Source organism: Panthera leo, chromosome D4 (genome assembly GCF_018350215.1).
Source record: "Panthera leo isolate Ple1 chromosome D4, P.leo_Ple1_pat1.1, whole genome shotgun sequence".
Classification (NCBI taxonomy): domain Eukaryota; kingdom Metazoa; phylum Chordata; class Mammalia; order Carnivora; family Felidae; genus Panthera; species Panthera leo.
The window spans coordinates 77451134-77467113 of record NC_056691.1 but is presented as its reverse complement, the minus strand read 5'-3'; the positions used below and the strand labels follow the sequence as shown (position 1 = coordinate 77467113).

At 37.8% G+C, this 15980-nt stretch overlaps 1 long non-coding RNA gene across 1 annotated transcript in view; it reads left to right on the top strand.

The window, feature by feature from the left end:
* The window catches only part of LOC122205357, a 31993-nt gene extending 16799 nt beyond the window's left edge, over positions 1 to 15194 (top strand). Inside the window, exons 3-6 of the long non-coding RNA XR_006196019.1 lie at positions 665 to 958; positions 1540 to 1652; positions 14706 to 14881; positions 15009 to 15194. This is a non-coding gene — a long non-coding RNA (uncharacterized LOC122205357). The remainder of the gene's footprint in view (positions 1 to 664; positions 959 to 1539; positions 1653 to 14705; positions 14882 to 15008) is intronic.
* Positions 15195 to 15980: the final 786 nt, after the last annotated feature.

Here is a 15980-nt window from a genome sequence, read left to right as displayed (position 1 = left end):
CACATAAACTGCATTTTTAAAGATATATACTAAGTGGGATGCCTGGGTGACTCAGTCAGTTAAGCGTTCAACTTCAGCTCAGGTCATGATCTCACAGTTCATGAGTTCGATCCTTGCATCAGGCTCTCTGCTGTCCGCACAGAGCTCGCTTAGGATCCTCTGTCTCCCTCTCTCACTGTCCCTCCCTGGTGCATGCTCTCTCTCTTTCCCTCAAAAATAAATATGTAAAAAACACATGAATTTAAAAAACTAACAAATAATAAATAAGTAAATAAAGATACTTAGTAAGTAAGTGGAGAGGTATAGCCTAGAGAATATCACCAGGAAATGAAAATTAAGCATAAATATCTGAAAGACTTTTCACTTAAAAAGAATTCTGAATAATTATTTTAATTTTAAAAGCACAGTTAGTACTAATGGATTTATGTATGTGATTCACCTATTGGATATATACGTTCTGGGGTCACACAAACCCAAGGTTGGATCTGGGCTGCCCAGTTTACCAACTATGTGATATGGGTTATAAACCACAGGTATTAAACCAAACCTCACTTCTTACACATCTCACTCTTCATTTTCTCATGGTGACTTGAAAGTGTAAATTCTCATGTGTTTGGAATTACCACTCTCCCTCCCATTGTTCTGATTCTGTGTTCTCTTTCAGGTCCTCCCGCTCTCTCTCGTTACAGAGAAATACTCCAGCCCAATCATCTCAGTGGTGCAAAACAATTGCAGTAAATAATGTTAGGTTGCTGATATCCTCTCTCCAGTAATTATTACATCCTGCTTTCCTCCACCATGGCCCCCACTTCTTGGCAATACTTGACAGCTGGATAAAGAGATTTCGTAAAGGACAACAGGTTCTGAGAGGCGGAAGCTGGATAGAAGCAGAGTATTCCAAATCAGAAAAAAAGAGGGCATCAAATCATCTAGCCATCCTTTTGTAACCAGCTCTATGGTATGTGAAATTAAAGAATAGGCAATGTGTCACTACTAATACATGATGCTTTCCTGACACACAGAGCCATCTTTGGTTTACTCAAGAGTAAACATGATCACTGAGCTGCACACAGCAGAAATGTTTAAAGTATATAGACAAAAATAAAATCTTTATTTATAAGTTCTAAAACAAGGATAGTCAGGGGTTTTTATTTGGGTAGTAGGGAGGGAAAGGTTATCTTTGCAACAAAGAAATTTTGTTGCTCTTCAAAAGATAAGCAAACTTTGGGAACAACAAAGAATCTGTGATTAATCAGACTCCAACAATATCAATCCCTTGATTAACCTGACTATGTAACGAAGAATTTTAAGAGGCAGATGGTAGTAAATGGTAGGTAAAATATCTGATCCCAAGGACATTTTCTTTAACTCAAAAGCAAGGTTTTAGACTCACCATATTTCTAGTGATATGGATATCATATATGCCCCCCCCTTTTCTTCTATTAGCCAAAAATAAGAAAAATGTATATTTGTAAATCTGTGCTTTTTTTGATACTTTATATTGTCTGTATGTTTTATTTCCACTGTACCTATGAAAAGAAGACATTTATAATATTGATATCTCCTGTAACAGAACAAGTACAGCTCCAAATATGACTAGATCAAGAGATTCAACTGATGTCATCACAACATGTTTTTGTTCTGTCTTGTGGGTAAGTAGTCTTTCAGCTGTGGTTTCTTCTGTAAACCTTCCTACTGAAACAGATTTTCCTCATGTTGTAGCACAGAGGGCCATTGGCAGCCTCAGGCTTACCTGGGTGTTAGTGCCCACTGTCACAGAAAGAACTGATTCTTGGTGGGTGGTTCCTGATTTTTGATCAATCTGGCTTCAGCTATATTCCTATCCCTGAACAAATCACTTTAACTAGACTTCTCCAGTATTGCAATTGGTCACTCCTGTGTCATATCCTTACTTTAATACCAGACATAGACTTAGACCCACCAGAAATTCAGACTGAAAATTGGAGCAGATTTCCTCCACTGGACAAAGATATTTTCAGTATGTTATTTTATGTGATTACAACAACCTCATGAGAAAAAAAAGAGACAATTTGTAGGAGAGGTAGCTTGGGAAAGTAGAAAGATAAGATAGGAATCTTAGAGGCCAGCAGTTATCAAAGTACTTCTCACTTTCCTAAATTGTTTAGCTCTGTGCCTTCAGTTAAGCTAAACGGCTTACAATGACCTCAGTTTCTTAATTTCTAAAATAAGTATGACATACATCATTATAACAGACATTAAATAAGACATAAAAAGAAAAAAAAATTATACTGTTGTTATAACCCTGTGTAATAAACAACCTCAAATTTCAGTGGCTTACATTAAGTTTATTTTTCAACTCTATGATTTGACTTATGATTGTGCTCTGACTCTGCTTGGCTCTTGGCTATACATATATTCACATCTGCTCAGCATGTTTGCTCATTCTGTGACCAACAGCTACCCAGGGTATCTTCTTCTGATGGCAGATGGCAGAAGCATAAGAGGATAGGGCAAAACATATAAAGACACCTAATGGCTCTATTCACATTATATCTATTGACATCTCATAGGCGAGATCAAGTCACATGGCCAAGTCCATCACTGGGGTAGGCAATACACTCTCCCTAGTCAGCTCAGAGGCTTTAAAAAATCACTTGGAAGAGGCCGTTGGTGTATAATTCCATCACAGAGAAGGACTAAAGAATTGGGAATAATAACCCAATTGACCAGAAAACCATAGTTGGCAATCAATCGATAAATAAATAAATAAATAAATAAATAAATAAATAAATAAAAATTATCATTGCAATTCACCCTTTGAAAAACCACATTAGATTTCATTAGGTTTTAGGATAAGGGATTTATGAATATGGAAAGTAGCTGAAATCTGACATAACACTCTTCATTGCCTATTTGTCTCTATACTTCTTCCTGTGATCAGCAGGGTTTCCACAGTAGCTCTGCTTCTGGCTTCCATCTCCATTGGCACCTCACTTCCAGTATTTACAGACTGGCTACATACCACATGTCTCCTGAACCTTCTACACATAACCTGGATCCTCTATTCTCCCTTCTTGGTCACAGTAAGAACAAGTGATATCTGTCACAGCCATTTCAACAGCCCATGATAGTGTCTATCACATATGAGTTAGTCAATAAATAGTCATGGATTCCCCGGAAATAAATCCACATGATATGGTCAATTAATCTACAACAAAGGAGGCAAGAATATGCAATGGGGGAAAAAAAACCAGTCTCTTAAACAAATGGTGTTGGGAAAACTGGACAGCTACGTGCAAAAGAATGAAACTGGAGGACTTTCTTACACATTCACAAAAATAAGCTCAAAATGGATTAAGGACCTAAATGTGAGACCTGAAACAAAAATTCTAGAAGGAAGCATAGGCTGTAATCTCTCTGACACTGGTGGAAATGATATTTTTATAGATATGTCTCCTGAGAAAAACAAAAGCAAAAATAAACTATTGGGACTACATCAAAATAAAAAGCTTCTGCACAGCAAAGGGAACAACCAGTAAAAATTAAAAGGCAACCTCATGAATGGGAGAAGGTATTGTCAAATAACATATCTGATAAAAAGTTAGTATCCAAAATATATAAAGAACTTATACAACTCAACATCCAAAAGATAAATAATCTGATTAAAAATGGGTAGAAGACATGAATAGACATTTCTCCAGAGGACATACAGACGGCCAACAGAGACATAAAAAAGATGCTTAACATCACTCATCATCAGGGAAATGCAAATCAAAACCACAATGAGATATCACCTCACATCAATCAGAATGGCTAAAATAAAAAACTCAAGAAACAAGTGTTGGAAAAGATATAAGAAAAAGAAACCCTGGTGCACTGTCAGTGAGAATCCAATACGGTCAGTATTGTCACTGTGGAAGACAGTATGGAGGTTTGTCAAAAAATTAAAAGTAGAACTACTCTGTGATCCAGTAATTGCATTACTGGGTATTTATCCAAAGAATACGAAAACACTAATTCAAAGAGATACATACACGCCTATGTTTACTGCAGCATTATTTACAATAGCCATGATATGCAGGCAGCCCAAGCATCATTCAATAGATGAATGGATAAAGAAGATGTGATGTGTGTGTGTGTGTGTGTGTGTGTGTGTGTGTGTGTGTGTGTGTGTGATGGAATATTATTCAACCATAAAAAATAATGAAATCTTGCCATTTGCAACAATATGCATGGAGCCAGAGTGTATAATGCTAAGTGAAATAAGCCAAAGAAAAACAAATACCATATGATTTCATTCATGCATGGAATTTAAGAAACAAAACAAACAAGGGGGGAAAAAGAGGAAAAAAACCCCTCTTAACTAGAGAACAAACTAATGGTTACCAGAGGGTTGGTTGATGGGGGAGTGGGTGAAATAGGTAAAGGGGATAAGCACTGAGTAATATATGAAAGTATTGAATCACTATATTGTACATGTGAAACTAATATAACACTGACTGTTAACTACACTGGAATTAAAATTTAAAAAACAGTCATGGATTCAATGAATGAAGGAATAGCCACCATGGCAAAGACCACTTGTGGTCTACCCAAAATTCACCCTTCCATTCTTCCTTCTTAATAGTAAACAAATTAAATTATTTTTATTTTTAAATTTACATCCAAGTTAGTTAGCAAATGGTGCGATAATTTTGGGCTCTTTCTTATTTGGGCTCTTTCCATACATTGGCTATTATTGACAGCACTGCTATAAACACTGGGATGCATGTGTCTCTTCAAAACAGCACACTGTATCCTCTGGATAAATACACAGTAGGGCAATTGCTGGGTCGTAGGGTAGTTCTATTTTTCATTTTTTGAGGAACCTCCATACTGTTTTCCCGAGTGGCTGCACCAGTTTGCATTCCCACCAGCAGGGCAAAAGAGTTCCCCTTTCTCTGCATCGTCACCAACATCTGTTGTTGCCTGAGTTGTTAATTTTAGGCATTCTGACTGGCATGAGGTAGTATCTCATTGCGGTTTTGATTTGTATTTCCCTGATTATGAGTGATGTTGAGCGTTTTTTCATGTGTCTTAGTCATCTGGATGTCTTCTTTCGAAAAGTGCATATTCATGTATTTTGGCCCGTTCTTCACTGGATTATTTGTTCTGGAGGTGTTGAGTTTGATAAGTTCTTTATATATTTTGGATACTAGCCCTTTATGTGATATGTCATCTGCAAATATCTTCTCCCATTCCATTGGTTGCCTTTCAGTTTTGTTCATTGTTTCCTGTGCAGAAGCTTTTTATCTTGATGAGGTCCCAATAGTTTTATTTTTGCTTTTGTTTCCCTTGATTCTGGAGACGTGTTGAGTAAGAAGTTGCTGCAGCTGAGGTCAAAGAGGTTTTTGCCTGCTTTCTCCTCTAGGGTCTTGATGGCTTCCTGTCTTACTTTTAGGTCTTTCATCCATTGTGGGTTTATTTTTGTGTATGGTGTAAGAAAGTGGTCCAGGTACATTTTTCTGCATGTCACTGTCCAGTATTCCCAACACCATTTGCTGAAGAGACTGTCTTTATACTATTGGAAATTCTTCCCTGCTTTGCCAAAGATTAGTTGGCCATATGTTGGTGGGTCCAATTCTGGGTTCTCTATTCTGTTCCATTGATCGAAGTGTCTGTTTTTTTGTCAGTACCATACTGTTTTGATGATTACAGCTTCGTAATACATCTTGAAGTATTGTGATTGTGATGCCTCCAGGTTTGGTTTTCTTTTTAAGGATTGCTTTGGCTATTCAGGGTCTTTTCTGGTTCCATGCAAATTTTAGGATTGTTTGTTCTAGCTCTGTGAAGAATGCTGGTGTTATTTTGATAGGGACTGCATAGAATATGTAGATCTCTTCAGGCAGTATTGACATTTTAACAATATTTGTTCTTCCAATCCATGAGCATGGAATATTTTTTCCATTTTCTGTGTCTTTTTCAATTTCTTTCATATGCTTTCTATAGTTTACATTATATAGATTTTTCACCTCTTTTGTTAGGTTTATTCCCAGGTATTTTATGGTTTTTTGTGCAGTTGTAACTGGGATCGAATCTTTGATTTCTCTTCCTGTTGCTTCATTATTGGTGTATAGAAATGCAACCAAATTTTGTGCATTGATTTTATATCCTGAGACTTTGCTGAATTCATGGATCAGTTCTAGCAGGTTTTTGGTGGAATCTTTTGGGTTTTCTATATAGAGTATCATGTTAACTGTGAAGAGTGAAAGTTTGACTTCATCCTTGCCAATTTGAATGCTTTCTATTCCTTTGTGTTGTCTGATTGCTGAGGCTAGAACTTCCAATATTATATTGAATAACAGTGGTAAGAGTGGAATCCCTGTCGTGTGCCTGACCTTAAGGAATGATATTAGCAATAGGTCTCTTGTATGTGGCTATTCTGATCTTGAGGTATGAAACTTTTATCCCTACTTTCTTGAGGGTTTTTATCAAGAAAGGATGCTGTATTTTGTTGAATGCTTTCTCTGCATCTATTGAGAGGATCATGCGGTTCTTGTCCTTTCTTTTATTAATTTGATGTTTCACATTGATTGATTTGCAAATATTGAACCAGTCTTGCATCCCAGGTATAAATCCCACTTGATTGTGGTGAATAATTCTTCTAATGTATTGTTGGATCTGGCTGGCTAATATCTTGAGAATTTTTGCATCCATGTTCATCAGGGTAATTGGTCTGTAGTTCTCCTTTTTAGTGGGGTGTTTGTCTGGATTTGGAATCAAGGTAATGCTGGTCTCACAGAATAAGTTTGGAAGTTTTCCTTCCATTCCCATTTTTTGGAACAGCTTCAAAAGAGTAGGTGTTAACCCCTCTTTACATGTTTGGTAGAATTCCCCTGGAAAGCCATTTGGCCCTGGACTCTTATTTTTGGGGGGATATTTTTGATTACTAATTCAATTTCTTTACTGGTTATAAGTCTGTTCAAATTTTCTATTTCTTCCTGTTTCATTTTTGTTAGTTTATATGTTTCTAGGAATTTGTCCATTTTTTTCAGCCTGCCCAATTTATTGGCATATAATTTCTCCTAATATTCTCATATTATTGTTTGTATTTTCACAGCGTTGGTTGTGATCTCTCCTCTTTCGTTCTTGATTTTACTTATTTGGGTCATTTCCTTTTTCTTTTTGGTCAAACTGGCTAGGTATTTATCAATTTTGTTAAGTCTTTCAAAGAACCAGCTCTTGGTTTCATTGATCTGTTCTACTGTTTTTTGTTTTTTTGTTTTTCTTTTTTATTTTGATAGCATTGATTTCCACTCTAATCTTTATTATTTCCCATCTTCTGCTGGCTTTGGGTTTTCCAGCTCTTTAAGGTATAAGATTAGATTATGTATTTGAGACTTTTCTTCTTTCTTTAGGAAGGCCTGGATTGCTATATACTTCCCTTTTATGACTGCCTTTGATGCATCCCAGTGGTTTTGGGCTGTGGTGTTATCATTTTCATTGGCTTCTGTGTACTTTTTAATTTCTGCTTTAACTTCTTGGTTAAACCCCAATTCATTCTTTAGTAGGATGTTCTTTAGTCTCCAAGTACTTTTTTTCTTTTTCTTTTTGTGGTTATTTCCAGTTTCATAGCTCTGTGGTCTGAAAATATGCATAGTATGATCTCAATCTTTTTGTACTTGTTGAGGGCTGATTTGTGTCCCAGTATGTGATCTATTCTTGAGAATGTTCCATGTGCACTCGAGAAGAGTGCTTTTCCACTGCTTTAGGATGAAATGTTCTGAATATATCTGTTAAGTCTATCCGGTCCTGTGTGTCATTAAAAGCCATTGTTTCCTTGTGGATTTTCTGCTTAGATGATCTGTCCATTGTTGTAAGTGGGGTTTTGAAGTCCCCTACTATTACCGTATTCTTGTCAATGAGTTTCTTTATGTTTGTGATTAATTTATATATTTGGGTGATCCACCCTGGGGTCATAAATGTTTACAATGGTTAGATCTTCTTGGTGGATAGATCCCTTAATTATGATATAATGCCCTTCTTCATCTCTTGGTACAGTTTATTTTAAAATCTAGATTGTCCAAAAGAAGTATGGCTACTCCAGCTTTCTTTTCACAACCACTAGCATGATAGATGGTTCTCCATCCTCTTACTTTCAATTTGAAGGTGTCCTTAGGTTTAAAATGGGTCTTTTGTAAACAGCATATAGATGGATCTTGTTTTCTTATCCATTATGTTACACTGTGTCTTCTGATTGGAGTGTTTAGTCCATTGACATATAGAGTGAGTACTGAAAGATATGAACTCATTGCCATTGTGTTGACTGTAGAGTTGGAGCTTCTGGCGGTGTTCTCTGGTCCTTTCTAGTCTTTGTTGCTTTTGTTCTTTTTTTTTTTTTCTTCGTCTTTTCTCCTCTCAGAGAGTGCCCCTTAAAATTTCTTGCAAGGCTGGTTTAGCAGTTACAAACTCCTTTAGTTTTTGTTTGGGAAACTCTTTATCTCTCCTTCTAGTTTGAATGACAGCCTTGCTGGATACAGAATTCTTGGCTGTAAATTTTTCCAATTCAGCATGTTGAATATATCCTGCCACTCCTTTCTGGCCTGCCAAGTTTCTGTAGATAGGTCTGCAGCCAACCTGATCTGTCTTCCCTTATATATAGGTTAAGGACTTTTTTTCCTTTGCTGCTTTCATAATTCTTTCCTTGTATGTGTATTTTGTGAATTTGACTATGATATGCCTTGTTGATGGCTGGCTTTTGTGGAATTAATGGGAGTTCTCTGTGCTTCCTGGATTTTGAGGTGTCTTTCCCCAGGTTAGGGAAGTTTTTCACTGTGATTTGGTCACATAACCCTTCTACCTCTTTTTCTCTCTCTTCAGCTTCTGGGACCCCTATGATTTGGATATTGCTCCTTTTTAATGAGTCACTGAGTTCTCTAATTATTATATTGTCTTCTTTGTGTCAGTTTCCCTCTTTTTTTCTGCTTCATTATTCTCCCTAAGTTTGTCTTCCATATCGCTGATTCATTGCCCTGCTTTATCCATCCAATGCCGTGGCATCCATTCGAGATTGCATCTCAGTTATTGCGTTTTTAATTTTGTCCTGACTAGATTTTACTTCTTGTATTTGCACAGAAAGGGATTCTATGCTTTTTTTCAACCCCAGCTAGTATTCTTATCATCATGACTCTAAATTCTGGGTCAGACATCTTGTTTATATCTGTGTTGATTAAGTTCCTGCCTGTCATTTCTTCCTGTTCTTTCTTTCAGGGTGAATTCCTTTGTTTCATCATTTTGGAGGAGGGAAATAATTAATAAAATAAAACTAAATAAAATTAAAAAAAAATTAAAAACAGCACAAAAAAAATCAAATAAAGGAAGCTAGATCCAAAGTGTGTTTTGGTCTGGTTGTAAAAAGAAGATTGATAGAATAGAGAAGAAAGGGAAAGACAAGAAAGTGAAAGGAAAAAAGGGGAAACAAAGTAGGAAAACGTTTGAAAATTTTTTTAAAAGCATATAATAAAATAAAATTAAGTGAAATTAAGAAAGTGAAATGGACTTAAAAAAATCAAAAAATAATTTTTAAAACTACAGTAGAAAAAAATCTTTTTATAAAAATGGAAAATAAAAATAAATTTTTTCTCTTTGTTTCTAAGAACAATAATAAAAAAAAAAGAATGGATGGACCATTGAATAGAATGAAATCTGAACAAAATTACATCCAGTTTCCCCCAGAAGTCAAACCATGAAGCACTTTATATTTTGTACAGTAAGCAGGGGGAGAGATTTGTGGTCATTCTCTAGAGCTCGGTTGGTGCTGTTGGATGGGGCTTGGTGTAATGGCTCTGTTCTCCACTAGACAGCACTGCTTAGCTTACTGGGGTGGATCAGTGTGGCATGCCTATGTGTGTATGCACATGCACTGGGGAGGTGAAAATGGTGTCACCCAGCCTCCCAGTCTTTAGAATCAGAACTCTGTCCTCTCGCCAACCAGCAATCAAGCACCCCTCCTTTGTCTCCAGCTTCCATCCACTCTCCACTTCTATGCTGTCTGCAACGAAGCCATCAACCTGTCAAGTGGCACCTCCCTCACAAATTTTATCTCAGATGGGGAGGTGTTTCAAAATTCCTCACTTCTGAGGGCCCTGTGGCTTGAACCCACTCCAACTCTCTGGGGGAGGATCTCACCAAGTAATGGCTGGGTGCCAGCCTGCCTCTAGGAAAGCTCACACAACCGAGCCACTGCAGAGGCCCAGAGGCCAGGTCCCAGCATGCCCCAGAAAAATTTTTCATGAACATGTAGCAGCAGCAGTTCAGGGACTATGGTAAATCACAACACACATATGGGGCCAGGCTTCACCAAACCCTAGTGTCTTTGTTCCAACACCAGCAAATGTGGCTGTAATCTAGAGTCTGCTGGGCCCTTTTACTGTGAATAGGCTGCACAGCCTCTACCAAACGTGTTCCTGCCTGGGGAAGAGCCTCTCCCTGTGTGGCATGAGGACCCCTACGACCTTGCTGTCTGCTCCTGGGGATTCATCCCTCCCACCAGAGCACCACCAGGTATAGAGCTGCAGAGATTCTGACTCTACGCTCACCTGTTTATAGAGTCCTAATGGTAATGAAACCTTCTCCTGTCTCCTCTCCTTTCTCCCTTCCCCCTTTCTGGTTCAGTTCCTTGCAGGTGTTTCCACTCTCTCTTTCTCTCCAGCTGCTTTCAAGGGGAGTGCCTTTCCTGTACTCTCCCCCTGTCTCCATCCTCTCTCTGCAAACAAAAACAGGTCCCCACCCTTCTGGACTTCTCTCTCTTCCAGTTCACCTCCCCAGGCCATGTATCTGTCAAATTCTGTGGCTCAAGTTATGCAGACTGTTGTGTTAGTCCGCAGATCAATTTTCTAGGTGTGCAAAATGGTTTGGTGCTGGTCTAGCTGCATTTCAGGGATGAAAGAAGCAGAGAATTTCCATGCTGCTCTGCCATTTTGGCTCCTCCCCATCAAGTCCAACTACATTTTCTATCTTCCCATGTGGCTAAGGGTGGTTAATGGAATGTGAATGAACAGTATTAGAAAATGCTACCAAAGTTATTTTCAAGGAGACCCTATCCCTTTGTAATTTCCCTTCTTCCTTCCTTTAAAGTGGTCATTTTTAGATTATGAACAGGCACTAGAGATGGCAGAGTCAGAAGGTGGAAAGAATGTAGGTCCCTGATGACTTTGTGAGCCCCGGACTATTAACCTCTGAACTTCTTATGTGTGAAAGAAAAGGGAACCCTTAATATGTTTATGTTACTGTTTTGGAGGCGGGGAAGTTCTGGTACTTGTAACAGAACACAACATTGTCATAGATTCCTGGTAGATGTTCATTGGATCTGATTTTGTTAGTGGAGACATACTGAACTCTCATTGTGAAAGGAGCAAAGGCAGAAATAGAATGAAGTTGGGGCACAATGGCTTTTTGGATATAACTGAACAGGAAACTTTGACAATCAAGATCACATCAGCAGTGAGCACTTTCTATTTCTCTCTACTATGATTTATGGTATGCTTCCCTTTTATATACACTAAGCCTTGTTATATATACTACCTCATTTATTCCTCAAAACAGTCTTTTCATATACTCAGCATTATCTCTGTATTATTTAATAAAATATTTACTACAAAACAAAGTACATATAAGTAATTTGTTCAAGGCTATTTAACCAGAGAAAATATAACTTGTTTGACTTCTAGATCCCATTGACATTTTAAACTTATATACTATTACATATTTTAAAAATAAACAAGTATTGCTTGAAAAACAGACAAACCAAAAATAATTAACACCTATGATCTTAAGCACTGTAATATATTCCTTCTTGACATTCTTATACCTTGAATAAGAATAACTGGCCATTAAGGAAGGTGGGTACAGTTTATATTCCAGATAAACAGGGATGAGGCACAAAGCCACATTATCCATTAATTATATCCTACACACTGTGACCACCCAAAAACAAGGGTTAAATTGATTTCTTGCTAATTCTTCACTTTTTAGAAGTGGTGAATACATGATTCTCATGATAGCTATGAGCCCCTAGAAACTCTTCTAATATTTGAGACACTTAACTGGAAAGCAGAAAACTGTCAATGTCCTATTTGAAAGAAAGAAAAGAAAAAGAAGAAAGAGAATGAAAGGTAAACAACAGGGAGAGGCAGAGATAGGAAGAAAGAAAAACATCTCCAAAATTGGATTAGCAATGCTACCAAATTGCTTGAATTCTGAACCACTTCAAGGCAAAACATGAACATGTATCTATTGCTCATCGCCTTTGAATACATAATGCATATACTTCCAAGTATAGGATAATGACATGGAAAGAATTACAACTGTCACACAAACCTCATAAATGGACAGGTCTCCCCCACTTTTTAAAAGCTCACATCACACCACTTTGCGTTTACGAAAGACCTACATTAGTGCCTGTCTTTGTTAACTGAAAGAAATTCAAACAGGATTTTTGCTTTTATGAAAAAAAAAAGGTGAAAAGCGTAAATAGCGTCCAGTGTTTGTTCCACAGCTGTTATAGAGGCAGCACACACTTCAAGCAGTGAGGGTGGCCCCACCCAGCTACTTCCCTGGGAATTACACTCAGCATCTCAGCATCAGCCACCAGAGGTCTGAGCTGTCTCTGTGAGCATCTGTGCTTGATTCCAATTTATTTTGTGCATTCATTAGCAAGATGTGTCCTAAATCATCAGAAAAGCCAACAAAAGGTTATTTGGGGGGTCTGGGAACAATTTATTCCATGTAAATTAATACCAGTTGCTTGTTTGCTTTGTAACATTTCAGTTTACCAAAGGTTTCATAGGAACACTACTTTAAGATAGCAGGGGAAACCTGTATTATGTAATTATTCAGGAAACATTTACTTATTTTCTTCAATATGTAAAATGTTACGCTAGGTGTGGTGAGAAGAAAGGCAAGGAAGATGAAGTTGTATAAAATGCAAATAGGGGCATCTGGGTGGCTCAGTCAGTTAAATGTCCAACTCTTGGTTTCAGTTCAGGTCATGATCTCACGGTTTATGAGTTCGAGCCCTGCATCAGGCTCCATGCTGCCAGTGTCTGCACTGTCCCAAGCCAGCTTGGGATTCTTCTCTCTCCCTTGCTCTCTGCACCTCCCCTGCTCCCACTCTCTAGCTCTCAAAATAAATAAGGACACTCTAAAAAAATGCAAATAATAAACTCCAAACTTTCACTATCGACAAAGCAATGACATGCAAAGCTAAATAATAAAAATAACTGCTGTTATGTGTCTCTCTACATGAATTAACTCGATTTTACAAATATTTATCAGGTGTTGACCTCATAGCAGACACTGTCCTAAGTACCCAGGGTATGTCAGTGAACAAGAGACAAAACTCACTGTCCTTTTATATTCTAAAACACGCCTTTGGATTATAGCTTTAGGTACAAAGATGGTGACTAGTTCTAGTCAATGAAGTATTAGCAGAAATAAGATGTCACTTCTGGGTTAAAGCAATGATGAATTGGAGAGTGCATGCAATGTGTCCCAGTCTCCCTCTTTCTCTGCCTCAGCAAAGCTAAAAATCACAGTTTGAAACTTGCCAGATCTATGTCTCTAAGGTATTACATGGCACAGAGTCCCACAACAACCCACGTGGGTTGGATACGAAACATAAACAAGAAAAACCTTCTTTGTTGTCATATGCCACTGAGTAGTTTAGGAGTGTTTATTACCACAGTGAAACACAGCCTATACTGACTAATACAGAGGTGCATTTCTTACCATCTTTGTAGCTAATGCTCTTAGTCGTCTGTCAGCAGAAGGTACTTAAGAAATTATTTGAATGAATACAATTTCCCAAAGCAATGTTTTAAAAGGGTACAAAGGAAGGAACAATATATTTTGGTTTATAATATCAAAGAGGAATTTGTGGAAAAGGTGGCATTTGAACAAAGAAAGTGTATGGAATTCTGATGAACACTATAGCTTTTGGCCTTAACAGACCTGGATTTGATTCTCAGCAGATTAATCACCTATCCTAAAAAAGTTATTTAATCTCTCTGAGCCTCAGTTTCTTTATCTTTATAATGGAGGTTATTCATATTACTAAGTGCTTTGTGAAGATTAGATGAGAACACTAGCAAAGCATTTATATAATCTGATCACAGTAAAAAAAAATGCGTAAGAATTTAGAGACACTGACTGTGTGGGATGTTTGGACCTAAGAGTGGGAAAATGTGGAGCTTACCTGGCAAATAGGTATATGTGCATTTCAGCTACAGCTTCTAGCATTAAACTTAGTAATTGTGCTTAGCATTTGTACAACATTTTACAGTTCCAAAAATACCTCAGCGTGAATCGTCTCGTGTTTTTCAGATCAACTCTCTGAGAGTTGTTTAAGACTTGGCATTTAACAGACATGTATACTGAGGTTCAGAAACATGCAAATAATCATCAAAGCACATTAATGGCAGGGTTGGAACTGAAGCTTCTGTTTTCTGATATAACACTCAGTGCCTTTTGTTAGGATTCCAAGTATAGAAGGAGCTCAGTACAAATCACAAAACCTTCTCTGCAAGGCATCCCTACTGTTTCACGATCAAGGTTCATTTACACAACATTGCTCATCCCAGCTGTGCTTGTGATGAAGTCCTGCCTTAGCCAACCTGATGTCAGACTTCAGAAAGCCTATAAAGTGGACTGCAGGAATAAGTGAATGGTACTTCTCCTTTTTACAGTTCCTTGTCTCCATAATTCCTATATGTATGTTTTCCAAATCAATCCATAACCTGAGGGCAAGGGAACCTGTTTAAGCAGATTGCTTAGCAACCAACCAGGAGAAGGTGGACATGTTAACAGGAATCCTAACAACAATATTTCCTCCTACTGACTTCAACTTCTGAAATAAACACAGGTAATTGCACTGACTCTTTCATAAGTCTGGGTTTATGTTCACATGTGTCACATGTTGGTTTGCAAATAACTACACTTGTTGATTGTTCTCCTGTACAAGACATGACCCATACCAATGTGAATTGCAGGTGCACAAGATCTCGGATTCTTCCAAGGAGAGCAATTTAAGATCTCCCTGCCGTGTTACTTCAGCTTCACATCTGTGAGTGCTGAGATGCCCTCATGAGGTGAAGAATGCCTTGAGTAAACCAGGACCAAATAAATACAATTTTTGTTAAGAAGAAGTCCCAGGGGTGACAGCTGAGGGATCAAGCATTGAATCTGGACTCTTATGGTTTTGTAGGACTTTAGAAATGGAAGGTGCTTCATTTCCATTTCCCTCCTTCGGCTTCTATGCCACCATCTCCTTATTCAAAATTAATAACATCACCACCTTTAGAAGATGCCTCTCTTCTCTGAGAATTCTTCCCAAATCTCCTAGGGCTGGATACCTGGCTTAAAGAAGACACAGAATAGTCTGGCCAATGGCCTATCTGTCTATCTCTTCAACCAATTTCAAATAAGATAGGACAGACGTGGAGACTGAGGAAGTGAGCATATTCGGAGTAAAGCACTAACGTAAGAAGTTATGAATAACTATTTTCCCCCTGGAACTGCTTTATTCCTCTGACTTGGTTGTTGAACTTTTCCTTAGATTATATGAGATACACCATTAACCTTCCAAAGTTTTTCTTCCATTTACTTAAAAGAATCGAATAAGGCTCTACCTTTTTTCCAACCACACTGTCAATAAGACATTATTAATTTAATTAATTCAGGATGAAAGCTGATATCACCTTTCACTGGCCTTTTCTCTCTGAGGTGCCTATGCAAGGGGGCACCTGACCAGGGGCAAGACCTCATCATTCTACCTCTCAAATCTATTCTCCACTTTATACATTCCCACAGCTCTGGTCTTCATCTAGGGTTTCAACTTAACTAGTGTTCCTATTTCTACTCTTGCCTCCTTCCAGTGAATTCTCTGCTCCAAAGAAGAATCCGTTTTAACAGGGGGAGAAATTAAACCAGCCTTTACCAAATCTCCCATTTGTTCAGAGATT